The sequence below is a fragment of the Pleurodeles waltl genome, chromosome 11 (genome assembly GCF_031143425.1).
Source record: "Pleurodeles waltl isolate 20211129_DDA chromosome 11, aPleWal1.hap1.20221129, whole genome shotgun sequence".
In the NCBI taxonomy this organism is placed as follows: domain Eukaryota; kingdom Metazoa; phylum Chordata; class Amphibia; order Caudata; family Salamandridae; genus Pleurodeles; species Pleurodeles waltl.
Window position 1 is genome coordinate 480,695,325 of NC_090450.1, and position 13,890 is coordinate 480,709,214.

A 13,890-nucleotide genomic window follows, 5' to 3' on the forward strand; every position below is an offset into this window, starting at 1 on the left:
AAAAAGTTTTAAAAAGTTTGAAAACGTTTTTTCTCTTTTTCTTCAAAGTTTCTAAACTTTTTTCTCTCTATCCTAAACTCTTTCTTGCAACTATGTCTGTAGTAGATGCCACTCCTAAAGGTGTCCAGGCAGCTTTTGGCAATTTAAACTTTAAAAGTTTGAGGGGTGTCTGCATAGAAAGAAGTTTAAGTATTTGTAAGAACCTTACCAAAGATCTTCACTGGAGGGGTCTGGATACTGAGAATGCATAAGATGGGGATGCTCAAGGAGGTTCTGGGTGCTGTGTGGTCGACAGGGGTGTCCTTACTGTTGGTTATTCCTCAGTACACAGATGAGGTGGAGCGATTTTAGCCATAGAGGTCGGGGTCCTTCAAAGTCATTTTTGATCTAGTAGAAGCCCAGCTGCTGCAGGGCTACCAGTCTCTGTACACAGAGGCTCCAGCAGTTTTCTTTGGTGGAGGTTAGTGTCCCTTGGGGCTGACAAATCTGGACTCAGGTTAAGCAGACTCAGTGTAAATTTGGTCATCGAAGCTCAGTCACTCAGCAATGGTTGGGGACTGTTTCAGGAATGTGGCTACCGACTTGTGAATGGGTTTTCTTTAACTTTAATGGACCTGGTGCTGGTTCCAGGGGGTCAGCCAGCTGACCCTTGGAGTCACTTTGTTTGTCTGGGGCTCAAAAACATATTTTCCATGAGCCAGGAGAAAAAGATACATCCCTCTCTTCTCTAGCACAAGGTGCGGCAGGTGCAGAATAGCATATGGTGAAGCCTCTCTTGCCAGCTCCAGGGGTCAGCAAGGCAGCCCTTCTGTGGTCCTTTTTCCTGTTCTGGCTTGATCTGAGGTTCAGGGTGCCAAGGGAGCCATATTTATGCTCAGAAAGTGCCCAGAGGGTGATACAGTCAGTAGCCAATGGGCTATCAGGATCCCTCCCACCCTGTGACAACCTCTGGCTATGTGTGGTGAGTAGCAATCACAGATTACCCTATTCTGCCCACTTACAAGGTGTCTTAACCTTTCCTCCGATGTTTGGAGCTTAGTCGCCCACCCTAGAGGTGTGGCTACCTGTGGGATACAAAACTGATGTTTGCACTGGCCTCCCCTCTATGTTCCTGTCTCCAGCCTGTCCACATGAACAAAGGGCCAACACTTCAGAAGTGTGACTACCATTTGCCCACCAAAGACAGCTTCGCCTTTGAAGCTTGCCTTTTGGGCCAATACCCTGAGTGGCTAAATTCAACTTGGGCATCAAGTTGGGTTTCATGCCACAATTAAGTTAATACCTTCAAGTACCCATTTTAGTTCTCCCCTTCAGAAGTTAACTGGACTGAGGAGTCAGCTTGTACCTCTGTGTTAGCCATTGGGGCTGCTACCTTTTACACAACAGAATTACTATTTGGAAGAGTTGCTGCCAGGACAGATTAAAAGTATATGTCCTGCATCAAAATGTATCGCTTCCTGCCTCAGGGCTCCATATGCCTTCCTTTGGGCAGATCTATATATATTGTTAAGGCAAATGTGGGCTTTACCATTGGTTTAAATGGCAAAGTCAGACTAGTTTAAAACTGCTCCTTTAGGCCGCAGTGGCCGCATGGAGACATTTTGTACTCTGTCCAACACAGTGTGGACCAACGAGTGTTGTAGCTCTGAGGAACACTCTTTCTTACAGGCCCTTGGTACCATATACTAGAGACCTCTAAGTAAGTCAGGTTATACCATTTGGGAGCAGCCAATTAAACATACACTTTGTAAGGGGTTAGAATACTAGCACTGAGGTCTGGTTAGTCAGCCTCAGTGCACTCAGAGTCGAAAAACCAGCAGCACCAGTCCAAATCTTTAGGTGGTGATCATGCTAAAAAAGGCATTTCCTTACATAAAGCTCAGGGGATGGATGGCTTCCCTGCATTGTTTTTTAAATTAAATACAACTATATTGGTAAAATAGCTTTACTGAGTTTTTAAGGAGGTGGAGAATATGTGCTGAATTTAACAGGTCTCTTATTAGCCTCATCTTGATGCCTATTAAAGACCTGACACAATGTATGAGTTACCGCCCAATATCGCTAATAAATATGAGCAAGAAAATATTGGCCACAGCACTTGCTACCAGATTAAAGAAAGTACTCATGAGTCTAATACATGAATCTCATGTTAGTTTTATCACTGGTCACTCTTCCAGTAATCACTTGTCTTCTGGAAAGCAAAAGATGCCCTGGATGACAAGATATTGCTATACCGCAGAAAAGGCATTTGATATGGTTGAATGGGGATGACTCTTTAGAACACTGAGGAAGGCATGTGTATGGTACAGAACCTCTTGACAAGATACCCTGGCTCTACTCTTATCCTACTGTACAGGTTGACTATGGGGAGTATATGTACCAGGCTTTTGCCATATCTAGAGGGATGAGAAAGGGGTGCCCGCTTCTCCCCCCTTATTCCTCATAGCATTAAAACCATCTGTGGCAGCTGTGAGAATTGCAATGTGAGAAAGTATGGGACATCAATACGGCTGCCGGCCACATTAAACTCTTACTCTCTTCTGATGACATCCTCTTCACACTCAGCAAACCTGAAGCCTCAATTCCCAAACTAATGGCCCTGATTTTGAAGTTTTCGACCTTCTCTGGATATAAGATCAAATGGTCGAAGTGTGCAGCAATGACAATCATTAAAAGCCTTATTGGAAGGACCCTTAATGAGCTGAGGTTTGTGTGGAAATCCGTGGATCACAGATAAGTGGGCTTCCTGGTCACAAAAGGCATAAAGGGAATGGTGAAGGCCAATTTGCAGCCATTGCTGGCACAAATAGATTGTGACTTTCACAAGTGGTCCTCCTTACAGCTCTCTTTACGGGGTAGAACCCAAGTGGTAAAAATGGGTACTGTCCCAGATTAATTTATGCTTTTGGTATGCTACTAATTGAGATTTTTAAGACACTTATTTTCACCACAAAAAAAGAACGTTAAAGCATTTCACTGGGTGGGCACAAAGCGTAGGCCACAATCTGCAAACCTTAACACAGATACAAAGTTGGGGGGTGTTTGTCCACTGGATATGTATGTGTATTACCTTGCTCACCACCTTGCACAGCTGGTATACTTTATGTCACTTGCTGTTGATCATCCCTCCTGAGTCACTATTAAAACATCTACGGTGCACCCTACACCAGGCCTGGGTATACTTTGCTGAACCTGACCTCGCCCATTAATAATGAACCCTCCCCCCGATGATGGTAAGGTGGACAGTCTGAAGGGATGTGCAAAGGAGCTTGGTATAAATGGTCATCTTCACCAGGGAGCACCACTCTGGTCTAACATAGCTCTTAAGATAGTCCATGACACTTTCCACTGGCTACAATGAGCTGAGAGAGGAATTATGGCAACAGAGGTTGTTTGCAATAGCACTACCAATATGATGAAGACCTTTGAACACCTCTGTATAGACTTTTCCCTAAGGGCAGTACACTATTGGCAATACTGCCAATTGTGCAATTGATTTTGCAGTGTGCTCAGTGCTGGCCCAGTGGCCCTATCAGAGTCAGCTGTTAGGAAGTACTTACTTAGATGGGGCAACTCCAGGTGTGCTGTCTCTAACTTATACCAGATTATTATTGACTCACTATATTCTTGTATTGTTATCCATGAGGTGAAAAGGCACTGGCAGGCCTGCTTTGGTGTTGAATATACTCATAAAGACTGGTCAGATTTGCTCAATAATCATGACAAGATCCAAAGAGAGGCACAATTATTAAAGTTTTCCTATTTTAAAATTTTGCATGACTGCTACTGGTCTCTGTACAAATTGAAAAGGGATCACCTACTGTCTCATGACAACTGCTAGAGGTGCCAGGAACGTAGCTGTGACCTTCTCCTTATAGTGTGATCCTGTACCCCACTAGTGGACAGATATATGCAACACATCGTGACATACTAGTACTGTTCACTTTACTGCACTGGCCAAACCAGCTGACTTACATGATGTTCTAAAAGTAAATGACAGTTCTATTCAGTGGGAGAAAGGATGTAAGCATCCTTAATCATTTCTGTTGGGGGCTTATTTACAACCCCCTTCTGTCCCCAGTGCATCATTTTTTATGATGTACCAGCGCCATAGAGTGCAGACCCATATCTACAAGGACACGCAGAGACACTTGGCGTGGCTTTTCATGGGCTCGTAGATATGGTATAAGGCAACGCAGCACAAGTTGCTGCGCTGCCTTACACTGCATCAGAGGGACATTCCCTGGATGTTGCGGTGGGTTTTCCATTGCAATACCCATGGTTTTTGACACATTCCTGGATTTAGAAGAATCTGTAAACCTGGGTATGTGTCACAACTTTACACCTCTTCAGGAGAGGCGTAACAAGGAGGAATATTTTTATTTCTTCTTATTTTATCTTCTTTCTATGCACCGTGGTATAGGGGTGCCCGAGTTGGCTCTAGGCAGCAAATTGTGCACTGACTGAAAGAACGGAAATACATAGGGGGTCATTCTGACCCCCGCCGCCAGAAGACCGTACCGCGGTCAAAAGACCGCGGCGGTCATTCTGACTTTCCCGCTGGGCTGGCGGGCGACCGCCAAAAGGCCGCCCGCCCAGCGGGAAAGCACCAGCAACGAGGATGCTGGCTCCGAATGGAGCCGGAGGAGTTGCTGGTGTGCGACAGGTGCAGTTGCACCTGTCGCGATTTTCAGTGTCTGTCAAGCAGACACTGAAAATCTCAATGGGTCCCTGTTAGGGGGCCCCTACAGTGCCCATGCCAATGGCATGGGCACTGCAGGGGCCCCACAACACCCGTTCCCGCCATCCTGTTTCTGGCGGTGAAAACCACCAGAAACAGGATGGCGGGAAGGGGGTCGGAATGCCCATGGCGGCGCTGCTTGCAGCGCCGCCGTGGAGGATTCCCTGGGGCAGCGGGAAACCGTCGGGAAACCGCCGGTTTCCCTTTTCTGACCGCGGCTTTACCGCCGCGGTCAGAATTGCCCCAGAAGCACTGCCAGCCTGTTGGCGGTGCTTCCGCGGCACTCTGAATGACCGCCATAGTATCTTGTAAATACAGTGCATTCCTGCCCTTTTGAATTGGAGTAGGGCAGCACAGCAAAAATACTTATGGTGCAGCATTACGCCAATTCATTGTAAATGTGACCCTGGGTTTCTAATTGGAAGAGGTATGCACCCCGTTCAAGGAGGAACGATAATCCTAGTCAGGTTAAGTCATAAACGCACTATAGGTTAACCTATGCTCACCCTCTAGTTGCTTGGCACAGAGCAGGCGGACTTAATTTGAGAGGCAATTTGTAAAGTATTTGTCCACTTTACTGCACTGGCCAAACCAGCTGACTTACATGATGTTCTAAAAGTAAATGACAGTTCTATTCAGTGGGAGAAAGGATGTAAGCATCCTTAATCATTGCTGTTGGGGGCTTATTTACAACCCCCTTCTGTCCCCAGTGCATCATTTTTTATGATGTACCAGCGCCATAGAGTGCAGACCCATATCTACAAGGACACGCAGAGACACTTGGCGTGGCTTTTCATGGGCTCGTAGATATGGTATAAGGCAACGCAGCACAAGTTGCTGCGTTGCCTTACACTGCATCAGAGGGACATTCCCTGGATGTTGCGGTGGGTTTTCCATTGCAATACCCATGGTTTTTGACACATTCCTGGATTTAGAAGAATCTGTAAACCTGGGTATGTGTCACAACTTTACACCTCTTCAGGAGAGGCGTAACAAGGAGGAATATTTTTATTTCTTCTTATTTTATCTTCTTTCTATGCACCGTGGTATAGGGGTGCCCGAGTTGGCTCTAGGCAGCAAATTGTGCACTGACTGAAAGAACGGAAATACATAGGGGGTCATTCTGACCCCCGCCGCCAGAAGACCGTACCGCGGTCAAAAGACCGCGGCGGTCATTCTGACTTTCCCGCTGGGCTGGCGGGCGACCGCCAAAAGGCCGCCCGCCCAGCGGGAAAGCACCAGCAACGAGGATGCTGCCTCCGAATGGAGCCGGCGGAGTTGCTGGTGTGCGACGGGTGCAGTTGCACCCGTCGCGATTTTCAGTGTCTGCCAAGCAGACACTGAAAATCTCAATGGGGCCCTGTTAGGGGGCCCCTGCAGTGCCCATGCCAATGGCATGGGCACTGCAGGGGCCCCACGACACCCGTTCCCGCCATCCTGTTTCTGGCGGTGAAAACCACCAGAAACAGGATGGCGGGAAGGGGGTCGGAATGCCCATGGCGGCGCTGCTTGCAGCGCTGCCGTGGAGGATTCCCTGGGGCAGCGGGAAACCGTCGGGAAACCGCCGGTTTCCCTTTTCTGACCGCGGCTTTACCGCCGCGGTCAGAATTGCCCCAGAAGCACTGCCAGCCTGTTGGCGGTGCTTCCGCGGCACTCTGAATGACCGCCATAGTATCTTGTAAATACAGTGCATTCCTGCCCTTTTGAATTGGAGTAGGGCAGCATAGCAAAAATACTTATGGTGCAGCATTACGCCAATTCATTGTAAATGTGACCCTGGGTTTCTAATTGGAAGAGGTATGCACCCCGTTCAAGGAGGAACGATAATCCTAGTCAGGTTAAGTCATAAACGCACTATAGGTTAACCTATGCTCACCCTCTAGTTGCTTGGCACAGAGCAGGCGGACTTAATTTGAGAGGCAATTTGTAAAGTATTTGTCCACTTCACTTCAACACTTCAAACAGTAAAACCATGAAAACACCACTCAGAAATATTCCACACCAGGTTAAATAAATAGAGCTTATTTTAAAAAATGAAACAGTCCTGGCAGTTTGGGCTGGACTGCTCTCATGAGGAGCAAGGTCAAGACTGATCTGCATATGGTTGAGTCCAAACTGAGGTGGCATGGTGGGCAAAAAATAGATGGATTGAGATGTGACCCCAAGCAATTGCCAGTGGCTGAAATTAATTCAAGCATTCCATCCATCACCTTGTTCTTTTTAAAAGTGGCACTTTCAGAACAGCAATTTAAAATCCAATTTTATCATAAATTGTGATTTTAAATTGTGAGTCCAGAGACACCAGACTCAAAAAAAATATATTTTCCAGACTGCAAATTATACTTATAAAATGTAACAAGGTAATCCCAAGCATTATCTAATGGAGAGAGGCCTTGCTGTAGTGGAAAACAACTTTTTACTACCTCTAAATGTAAAACTGAAAAGTACATGACCTGCTTTTTAAATACATTGCACCCAGCTCTCATTGTCCAGCGTCTACCTTATGGGTGAGTTATATGTATAAAGGTTTAGGCCTGGCAAAAGGGTTATTTTGCCACGAAGACATGGCAGTGTAAAACTGCACACACAGACTCTTCTATGGCAATGCAATGGCAGGCCTGAGACATGGTTAAATGGCTAACTAAGTGGGTGGCACAATCGGCGTTGCAGGCCCACAAGTAGCATTTAATTTACAGGCCCGGGGGATGAGTAGTGCACTTTACTAGGGGCCGATACATAAATTAAATATGCCAATTGTGGTTAAGTCCATGTTACCATGTTTGAAGGAGAGAGCACAAGCACTTTAGAGCTCGTTAGAAGTGTTAAAGTTCAGAGTCCTAAAACAAACAAAAAATTATTTCAGCAAGTAGGAGGAGAGCAGGCAAAATGTTTGGGGGAAGGTCACCCTAAGGCTGGCAGATCCAACATAGGTAATGGAAGGTGCTCCAAAAGCTAGAACGAGAGCACATTTTCTATCAATTCATACTATCTTCCAATTTTCCTTCCCTTGCAGGCTGAATACAGTTTTAAACTGCCAATTCGACCTAGCAAAGTAACATTTTTACTGAACCCTAACCTTCCTTTTTAACATATATGTCATCCCTAAAGTAGCCCTAAACCATGATTATAACTTACACCTTCTCCATGCATTGATTGTACTCTTTCATATTACATCACTTATACCATCTGAAATTATAGCATTTTCAAGAACACCTGTGACATTGCAAATCACATCATGTGTCACAACACAGTGCATGGCAGAGTGGCGAGCTATAGTTGTTGCTACCAAATTCACTACACTGTGTATGGAGAAGGGTAAGTTATGATAATTTGAAGATGGTGTGTAAATCCTATATTTATGGGGCATAGTCATCAACTATTCAGGAAACACAGCAAGCCAGCTTGCTGCACTGCTCGATGTGAAAGGGAGAGGGCAGAAACGTGCTGTATTTATATGACACATTCCGCCTCTTGTTATACAGATCCTACGAATCAAGAGGGGCTGTGCATTTGGCCAACGCAAACGTCAGTGTATAAGGACTCAGTCAGTCTATGCAATCAGGGAAGGTTGACACGGCTTCTAAGTAGCTCACAGTGGCGAATTCGAACCCCTAAAGACACTGGGGTACCTGATGGTATTTTCAACCTTGAATATGACTACTCAGATTTCCAAGGAAATTGAGGAAGCAAAACTACCCTTTTGTTGTCACACTACATACCCAAGAAGAGACCCAAGTAAGATGGGAAAATGTCTTTTAGAACAATAATTGTAACAACCTCATTATAGCATAAACAACATGAGCTTCAATGGTTAGGCAAATGAGACAAAGCATGGTAGCCAGCATTATGACAATATTGAAAAAATAAACAATTCAACCATACTAATGTTATTATGTTAGTACACTCCTATCTGTTAATACCTACACTATTGAGAGCATAGTGGAGAGCATAGTGGAGTACCCTCTGCCAGATCAATTGGAATAGCCTGACCCCCATATCTGGATACGATGTAAAGAAAAGCCAGGAATCTGGGCTGGTGTAGTGGAAGCTATTGTCCTGTTCAGGGTAGGGTTAGAGTCAGCATCAGAGTCAGAAAAGCTGTATCTTGGTCACTGTGCATTGTGTTCCAGGATAATCCTATCCAAAGTGCTTCTCTGCTGAATATAGCATAGAGAGATTTTTTTATACAGTTGGTGTTGCACTGTGTCAGAGGTGCAGTGCCGATGCGATGGTATGTCTATAAGTGAAGAGCTGCCTCCACAGATAATCACAATGCTATGACATCATGTTCTGTTTGCCTACCCTTTGACAGGGTGTCCAGGCTGGATTGCAGCAACGATTGCAAGAAACAAGTTGCATGTACAATTATTTCTCAGTACATTATCACATGAGTGAAAGTCATGCAAAAAGGTCACCATCAGAAAAGAAAAAACTAAGTGAAAAAAAGAGTATTTGAAAATGGAGACACTATGTAGGTTTTGCCTCATCTCTGCGTGCACTGGTGCACAAACTGCTGCCTAGTGCCAGAGCAGGCACCCTTGAACCATGATACAAGGGTGCATGCATTGTAGACAGTATTGTTTCTGTGCAGAAAGGGACAGCTTCCTGCACAAAAACAATCCTCAGAGGTGCTATCCTCTTCCTATGTGTGCTGCAGAATCTAGCACATGTAGAAAGATAGTTCTCCTTGTTACACCTCACCGGGGGAGGTGTGGCATTTTAATGCATTCCCAGGTCTACCACTAATGGTTAATTTGAATATGCATCAAAATCCATGGGTTGGTGCATGGATCCCACCCATGCTCCACCCATGGAATGCCTCCCTGCGTCAGAGTAACACAATACAGCAATTTGTGCTGCCTTGTGTTACTCTAGATTTATCAAGTCATGCAGGGCCATGCAGCTTGATAAATCTCACACAGGTTTTCCGTCACTCTTGCACCCCATTGTTTTGCGCAAGGGATATGAAAATCTTGATAAATATGGACCTTGAGGTATATTTATAACTTTAGATTTTCTAATGTTTGGCTAGTTTAAATTTGATTTGCTTAGAAAGAATAAATAAAGATATAGGGGGTGATTCCAAACTTGGCGGGCGGCTACCGCCGCCCGCCGCCCGCCATGCGGCCGCAATAACGCGGCCCCCATTCCAACATTCCCGCTGGGCCGGCGGGCGCTAACCATGTTAGTGCCCGCCGGCCCAGCGGGAATGAGGCCGCAACACAGGAGCCGGCAGTGTTGCGGCCGTGCGACAGGTGCAGTTGCACCCATCGCGCTTTTCACTGTCTGCCATGCAGACAGTGAAAAGCAGGCCGGGGCCCTGTTAGGGGGCCCCTGCACTGCCCATGCCAGTGGCATGGGCAGTGCAGGGGCCCCCAGGGGCCCCAGGACACCCCTTACCGCCAGCCTCTTCCTGGCGGTGTAAACCGCCAGAAACAGGCTGGCGGTAAGGGGGTCATAATCCCCAGGGCAGCGCTGCTTGCAGCGCTGCCCTGGCGGATTATCACCGCCGGGGGAAAATCGGCAGGAAACCGCCAGCCCCGGCGGTGCGACCGCGGCTTTACCGCCACGGTCAGAATAGGGAATGATGCACCGCCCGCCTGTTGGCGGTGCTTCCGTCATTCTTGCCCTGGTGGTCCAAGACAGTCAGGGTCAGAATGACCCCCATAGTAATTTGAGGGTAGTGTGTAAATTATAAATTGAAGGTATAACTATAACTTTAGAATTACTAATTTAAGTTTTAGTTTAATTGTGGGTTGTATAGAAATAATAAATAAGGGTCCCTAATTATAACTAAGCTTTAACCTTTGTCTTTTTATTGAATTTCAATGGTTTTTATTTTTTCAGTCAACATTTTTAAAATCATAGAGGGCACTGTTGGTGAGTGGAGCCTTGTTGAGAGGACTGGTATAGAATACAATATAGACAGTGTTGTATATTGTAATGGAGTACAGTGGCATGACGTAGAGTTGAGTGCGTGGGAATGGCATAAATTAGAGTGGCTCAGCGTGGAATAGCATTGAGTGGAGTGGCATACAGTGGCATACAGTGAAGTGGTTTAGAGTGAAATAGCATGAAGTGGAGTGGCATAGAGTGGAATGCTGTAGTGTGGAGTGGCATAGAGTGGAGGGATGTAGTGTGAAATATTGTGGAGTGTAGCGACATAGAGTGGTGTAAAGTTGGGTGGCATAGAATGGAGTGGTGTAGAGTGGACTTGCATTCAATGGAGTGCCATTCAGTGGAGTGTTGCAAAGTGAAGTGAAATAAAATAGAGTAGAGTAAAATGAAGTGCCATACAGTGGTGTAGAGTGAAATGGTGTAAAGTCAAGTGGGATACAGTGGAGTAGCATACAGATGTGTGGCATACAGCAGAGTGGTATAGAGTTCAACAGTGTATAGAAGATTGGTGTACAGTGGAGTGGTTTAAAGTTGAGAGGCGTAAAGTTGAGTGCCATAGAGTGGAATGGTGTAGATTGGAGTGGCGTACAATGGAGTAGTATTACGTGGAATATGGTACATTGGAGTGATATAGAGTTGTGTGGAGTCGAGTTGCATAGTGTGGAATGGCACAGAGTGTCACAAAGATGTGTGGCACATGGTATAGTTACATAAAGTAGAGCGGTGTGCAGTACAGTAGCATAGAGAGGAGTGGAATGGAGTGGAGTGGCATAGAGGAGTAACATACACGGAGTACGTAAATTAGAATGACATACAGTGGAATAGCGTAGAGTGGAGTGGTGAAGAGGGGATTGCTGTAGAGAGCAGTGGGATAGACTGGAGTGGCATAGAGTGGAGTGGCATAAAGTGAAGTGGCATAGAGCAAAGTGGAATAGCGTAGATGGCTTAGAGTTGAGTGTCATACAGTGCAGTGGCATAGAGTTGAGAGGTATACAGTTACGTGGCAGACAGTGAAGTGGCATAGTGTAGAGTGGATGGCCATAAGCATACAGTGGAGTGGCATAGAGTGAAAGAGTAGAGCTGAGAAGGAAACATTGGCACACAGTCGAGTGGCATAGAGTAGAATAGTGTAGCATGGAGTGGCATAGTGTGGAGTGGCATAGTGTAGAATGGAGGGGCTTAGAGTGGTGTAGAGTAAAATAGCACAGAGTGGAATATTGCAAAGTGGAGTGGCATAGAGTGGCACGTAGTCAAGGGTGTTGAATTAGAATAGTGTAGAATGAAGAGGCATAAACTGAAGTAGAAAAGAGTGGAATTGCGCAGAGTGGCATGGCATACACCAGAGTGGCATAAATTGAATTGATATAAAGTAGAATATTAAAGAATGGAGTGGCATAGAGTTGTATAGAGTCAAGTGGTCTATAGTGAAATAGTGTAGACTGGAGTGCTGTACAGTGGATTGAGGGAACTTTAAGTGGCATTAAGTGCAGTAGCAGAGATTGGTGTTGAGTGCAAATGCAGAGTGTAGAGTGATGGACAGAGGAGTCGCGTAGAGTGAAATACTGTATAAGGGAGTGATGTAGAGTGACACAGAGGTGAGTGACGTAGAATGGAATAGCACAGAATGGAGTGGCAGAGAGTGGAGTTGGTTAGAGTGGAGTGACATAGAGTTGATTAGTGTACAGCAGAGTGGCTTAAAGTATAGCATAAGGTAAAGTTGCATAGAGTGGAATAGCTTAGTCTGGAGTGGTGTAGAGTGGGGGATGTAGAGTGAAGTGGAGTAGAGTGGAATGACATAGCGTAGAGTGTCATAGATTGGAGTGGCATAGTATTGAGCGGTGTACAGTGGAGATGCATAGAGTAGAGTTGTGTAAAGTGGAGTAGTGTAGAGTGGAATAGCATAGTGTGGAGGGGTGTACATTGGTGTGGCATAGAGTGAACTTGACTACAGTGGAGTTCCATAGAGTGGATTGGCATATATGGGATTGACATACAGTGGATTGGTGTACAGTAGAGTGACATACAGTAATGTGCTGTAGAATGGATTGGCATAGAGTGGAGTGGCAAAAAGTGGAGTGGTGTGCATTTGAGTGCTGTAGAGTCGAGAGAGGTACTGTGAAGTGACATACAGTAAGTGGCGTACAGTGGAGTGCCATTGAGTGGAGTTGCATTTACTGCAATAGAGTACATAGAAGGTGCATAGAATTGAGTATTGCAGAATGGAGTCCTGCAGAGTGGAGTGACATAGAATGAAATAGCGAGGGGTCAATTGTCATAGTCTTGAGGGCTGTAAAGATCAGTGGCATGGAGTGGAATAGCATAGAGTGGAGTGGCATAGAGTGGAGTGGTGCAGAGTGGAGTGATGCAGAGTGGAGTGTCATAAAGTAGATGTGGGTACAGTGCAGTGATGTAGAGTTGAATAGCCTGGAGTGGATTGGCATAAATATTAGTGGCATATAGTGTAGTGGTGAAAGCTGGAGTGGAGTGTGGTGCAGTAGAATGTATTTGAAAAAATATAGGGGCATATTTATACTCCGTTTGTGGCAAATTTGCGTCGTTTTTTTCGACGCAAATTCGGCGCAAAACTAACGCCATATTTATACTTTGGCGTTAGACGCGTCTAGCGCCAAAGTATGAGTAAAGAGCGTCATTTTTTTGCGTGAACGCCTTCCTTGCGTTAATGAGATGCAAGGTAGGCGTTCCCGTCCAAAAAAATGACTGCGACGCAAATGCGTCGTATTTATACTCCCGGGCAAAAATCACGCCCGGGAGTGGGCGGGCAGAAAACCCCGCATTTGCGCCTCTTTTTAACGCCTGGGTCAGGGCAGGCGTTAAGGGACCTGTGGGCTCAAAATGAGCCCACAGCTGCACTCCCATGCCCCCAGAGACCCCCCCTGCCACCCTTGCCCACCCCAGGAGGACACCCAAGGATGGAGGGACCCACCCCAGGGACATTCAGGTAATTTCAGGTAAGTATAAAAAAAAAAAATTTTATATATTTTTTTTGGCATAGGGGGGCCTGATTTGTGCCCCCCCTACATGCCACAATGCCCAATGACCATGCCCAGGGGACATAAGTCCCCTGGGCATGGCCATTGGGCAAGGGGGCATGACTCCTGTCTTTACTAAGACAGGAGTCATGTAAATGGCGTCTGGGCGTCGTTAAACATGGCGCAAATCGGGTGGAGGCGATTTTTTTGCGTCAACCTGACTTGCACCATTTTTAAGATGCCCTAACGCCAATTTTCCCT